The sequence below is a fragment of the Hakea prostrata genome, unplaced genomic scaffold, assembly GCF_041222555.1.
Source record: "Hakea prostrata isolate BN-2017 unplaced genomic scaffold, UWA_Hpros_2 contig_193, whole genome shotgun sequence".
Taxonomy (NCBI): Eukaryota; Viridiplantae; Streptophyta; class Magnoliopsida; order Proteales; family Proteaceae; genus Hakea; species Hakea prostrata.
In genome coordinates this window covers 2,975-8,266 of record NW_028291312.1, presented here as the reverse complement: position 1 = coordinate 8,266, position 5,292 = coordinate 2,975, and the positions used below count along the sequence as shown (strand labels likewise).

Below are 5,292 nucleotides of genomic sequence, written 5' to 3'. Positions count from 1 at the left end.
TGTTGGTTAAAGTTGCAGTGGTGTTAGGGATCTACCGCAAAGCGAAATGCCCAAATACGTACTAGGGGGCGGTTGCTTAAGGCGGTCGATTGACCAAGCAACCGGCCACTCTGGTGGTCCATTGGAAAACCCTGCCTAAAACCTTAATTTTCCTTTGGCGCCCTTTCTAAAGCCTTCCACGACCTAATTTCGTATTATTTTATTCGTGAAGGCTATTGCGGACTAAGTAAAGGCAGAGTACACATGGTTGGTGGAGAGGAACCTCTATTCGCAGAGAATCTTCGGAACTCTCTTTGGATCCAAGTGGAGGTAAGTTTAATCACTCTCTTAATCTATTGAATATATATATATATATATATATAACAGTTTATGTTGTTGCTTCTGTAAGATTGTGTAATAGATACCTTTTATCACCAGATGCAAAAAAGGATCATCAAAGAGTTTTGGCAATGCTAGTGATATCTATCTTCTCGTGCTTGCACTTACATGCATTGCTATTCTCATTTTTATTTTATCTATTTTTTATATTTGGCAATGGTTTTTAAAAGCGTTGCCAAATGTCTATCGCTTTACCCACACTATGCTTTAAATCCATCAACATATGTGGTTTTTCACAACGGTTATAACCGTGGCTAAACATGATTTTTCGGATGATTTTAGAATTTCTATCGCCAAATGTTAGGTTTTTACCGACACTTTATAGAAACCGTCTAATATGATTTTTAGAATTTCTATCACCCAAAAGAATTGCTGAAAATATTTTGTCCCTCCCCCAAGGCCTATGGGCCCTCAATTGCTATGACTAGTTGATGATGAACCCCCCACCCCAAATTTTTTTTTCCTAGTCAATACCAAATCCCAATCACATATTTTTCGTGACAGCATTATAGACATTGTAAAGAAATATGTTGCCTTTTATTTTGGCGACGAATGTACTATTTTTGGCGACACTATTAGACTGTTGCCAAAGAACATTTTTTTCTTTTCTTTTTATAGTGTGTTCTGATCCACTTAATTCTTTAAACCTTCACATGTCAGAATGAGAAAACTAAAATTGAGAAGAAGTTAATCTTATTCAAAGAATTAAAGATAGGAAAAGGTAAGTCACTTAATTATATTATAATGATTAAACATACCTCTATTGTTGTGAGGAGTAATGGTGTTGGGCAGAGAAAGAATCCCCACTTTCGATGATATCCATGACAAAGTGTTGCATGCATTGAAAAAAAATCTTAATGGTAACCTAGATGTCCAACCCATTACAGCCTGATATGCATTTCAAGGAGCACCAGGTAGCTCTAGGTTTGGGTGGCATTTATAACCACAACTAGTCCTTTGATTCCACAACATCAATTGGTTCGAACCTCCATTTAATTTCACGCAAGTTGCATCTTTGTTCATCAGTAGATCACTCAGGTTTGGGTCATTAAGCAATTATGACAACTGTCCTATAAAAACTCGCATTTGTGTAGCTTTGGCGGGTTTCTTTAACCAAGTCATTGCCTATGAGTCGTCGAAACTTGGTTTGTCCATTTGCACCTAAATTTTATTTTCTTCTTATTAATAAACGTGAGATGGAAATCTAACTCGAACTGCCAAGTAACAGAAAATTAAGAAGACTCGGAATGTGACTGAGAACAAGTATACATGGACGGGACCCTGTGGTTACTAATCAAACCTACCAACCCCAACTATGGCGTGTGAGAAAGATAAAAGCTACTCTAATTATTATGTATAAGAAGATCATATTTACCTGAAATGAGAATGACAGATCAACTCCACGAGAGGAGCTAGGATTTAAGATGGATGAGGTCAAATAATGATTACAAAATCTCTATACTAATGTTAAAGCAAAGAGACTAGTGGGTAATAATTTAAAGTCTGTGTTAATTCTTTACAAAAACAATAACAAGTGAAAAAGGATAAAAACACAATGACATTGCAACCCATTGAAGTTTCAATCTTGGACCGTAGGCCACACGGTACTGCCACACAGCACAAAAGCAATTTGGGATAGAAAGAGATAATAGTTGACTTTTGGGTAGGAATCAAATTAAGGTAAAACTTTTAAATATGAAATATGAATGAACAGAGAAATTCTACTATAAAACTCTCATAATTAAATAGAGAATCCTCGCATCCCTTTTCATAGAAGAAAACTTCATCTGCTCAAATCAATATGCAGTTGTCATATGCCTTGAGCCAGCTTTCATTTCCTAGAAAATGCAGTCCTGCTCTCACACATTATCCTCTGGGATCCCAGACTTCGTCAGCAACTGCCACCAGTAGATTATGGGGACGACGATCACCAGTCCCTGCTGTGGTGGCTGCTGCAGTTCAGCCCATCGCAAACATCCCCACTGTACCACCGGAGAAGGTGGAGCTCCTCAAATCACTTAGTGGGTGGGTGGGAGAAAATGTCTTGCCGCTGTTAAAACCAGCGGAGAAAAGTTGGCAACCACACGATTTCTTGCCAGACTCAACCCTTCCATCAGATGAATTTACGGAGCAAGTTTTGGGCTTGCGTGAGAGAACAGCAGGATTGCCTGATGAGTACTTGGTGGTATTAGTGGGTGATCTAATCACAGAAGAAGCTTTGCCATCTTACACATCTTTCCTCAATAGATTCGAAGGGATCAAAGATCCAACTGGAAACAGCCCCGATGGTTGGTCTGTTTGGATTCGATCTTGGACGGCTGAAGAGAACCGGCATGGAGATCTTCTCAACAAGTATTTATACTTGTCTGGACGAGTCAACATGCATATGGTCGAACGCACCATACAAAACCTAATCACCGCTGGCACGGTGAGCTATTGATTCTTCATATTAAAAAGCTAGGGTTGGCTTGCATTTTTACGTGAATACATGTTAGGTACTTTTGACTAATACATCAAAAGCTCTAAAGCTAATGATATGCATGCATTAGGTAAAATCAAATGGATCTTACTAAATGCTGTGTCCTAGCTGGTGCTGCTTAGTGTAGTGTTGGGACTGCATCATGTATTTCTGATAAATATTGATGTTTTAACAACCAAAGATTCCATCTCTTTTATTCCCCAAGGTAACTTCTTGCTCATTTCTCCCTTCATAGTTCATTCTCTCTGATCACTTCCTTTCGTATCTAAGGGTTTCCCAACAATCTTTCTCTTTAGGTGAAGACAAGGTTATGCCTATGCTTGCTTGAACCATGCATGCCAAACTTTTCTCTCCTCTCCATCTGCTTTCTCTTCTCTTTTCCGTCCCTCTTTCTCATTCTTTCTCAATCTGATTCATCTTCAATCTGTTTACCTGCCCTATCAATTGTTTTCAAACTGATCCATCTATGGCGTCGATGGTATCATCTATTGGTGTGGTTGTGCTAGTACTCAGTGTCGTGAAATTAGAGTTTTTGTGATGTTGTGAAAAAAGATCGTGGGACAGTTTGAAATAATCGAAATTAAAATTTACCATGCAATGTTGGACAGCACAAGCCACATTAACTAACTATCGAGGACCCAACATTTTAGTAATATCTATTTTGTATGGTATGACATTAAAACCCATGCACTACCATCGTGGGACTGAGATTTTGAGTCTTGAAGATGTATGTGTTTTCCTGACATTTATCCACCATACATTACGTCTACCTTTGAGTGCTAACACAATAAATCAGAGGTGAGACTCCGAGTGAGTATCAATAGAACCCTTCTAATATGTAGTAAAAGTATGAAAAGAGCACATACTAAACATCTAGATTCTGAAATTTTCACCACTCATGAATGCATCTGTGTATCTTTGACATTTTATTTGCTCTTTTGGTGTCTAATGACAGAGCCCAATATTAAAAATCACTCCGTACATGGGAATCACGTACACTTCATTTCAAGAACGGGCAACATTCATAACACATGGCAAAACAGCTTTGTTGGCAAAGCAGAGCGGTGATCCTGTGTTAGCCACTATCTGTGGTACCATTGCAGCTGACGAGAAGCGACATGAAAAAGGGTATCAACGGATGATGGAGAAGCTATTAGAGGTAGACCCCACAGATGCCATGCTAGCAATTGCTAATACTTTGGGTCCAAACATTACGATGCCGGCCTACTTGATGTTCGATGGTGAAAACTCGAATATCTTCAACCATTTCTCCATTGTCACACAGAAGCTTGGTGTTTACACCATTGCCGATTACTTGGACATATTAGAGTTCTTGATTGGGAGATGGAAGCTGGAGAAGGTTGTGGGTCTCAACAGTGAAGGCCAGAAAGCCCAGGATTTGGTTTGTGGGTTGCCTCGTAAGATTCGAAAACTACAAGAATGGGCTGAAGAACGAGCCCAGAAGATGAAGCCACAAACCCTACGCTTTAGTTGGATCTTCAACAAAGAAGTCACTGTGTAGTGATTTTTAAATATTATTACCTAGAAGACGAAGCCACAAACCCTATGCTTTAGCTGGATCTTCAATAAAGAAGTCACTGTGTAGTGTTTTTTAAATATTATAATAATAATAATCCAGCATGATAAGATAATAAAAATCACATGTTAATTTTGATTAATTTTTATCACCTCAATTTTCTCATGTGTCAATTTCCATGGGGTGGCTTTCTAGAGAGAGATTGATGAAAATTGACAAGAAGAAATTGTGGCGACATGAATCCAATTTAAATTAGTGTGAGAAGTGAGAACAATGTTTTTTCTTCTTAAAAAAATATTCAAACAATTAAGCTCCCAATTAATAGTTGAGAAATAAATGGTGAGCTGGCATTGTGTTCTAAACTAATATTGGTATATTATGTATCCAAACAATGTATAGCTTGTATCTTTTATTATTATACAAACAACCCCCTCCCCTCAATTTGTCTCCCTTTTCTTCTTCTTTTTGGGTAATCATGCATCTAAATGGTATGTATCTAGAGGTGGAGTCAAGATTTAACATCGAAAGGGGTTAGATACCAATGTTTCACACAGTACACAACAAATTTTCTACCCATTATCTTTCTCGTAAAATTTTTTCTTCAAATAGGAGTCCAAAAACTTATATTTCATGCATGGAAAAGGTGTTAGAGGGGAAATTTCAAATTTTGGGAAGTGAATAGGGGGAATTTCAAAAAATTGGGAGGCGGAGAAGTGTTGATATTTCACCGTCAATGACACAGCCTCGGCGGTGAATATTGAGAAGGACCTGATGGGTGGGAATGACGGCATCGCTGTGGTGATTGTCTCGCAGATGACGGCATGGTTGCTCAAAAGCGAGGATGGCTGGGGAGAGGCTGAGGTATAAGACAAAATTGCCCTTGATGGGGAAAGGTTTC

General features: G+C 38.5%; 1 pseudogene; it reads left to right on the top strand.

Annotated features, from left to right (window-relative positions):
• Positions 1-2,179: 2,179 nt before the first annotated feature.
• On the top strand, positions 2,180-4,379 carry LOC148998670 (stearoyl-[acyl-carrier-protein] 9-desaturase 6, chloroplastic pseudogene; annotated as a pseudogene).
• Positions 4,380-5,292: the final 913 nt, after the last annotated feature.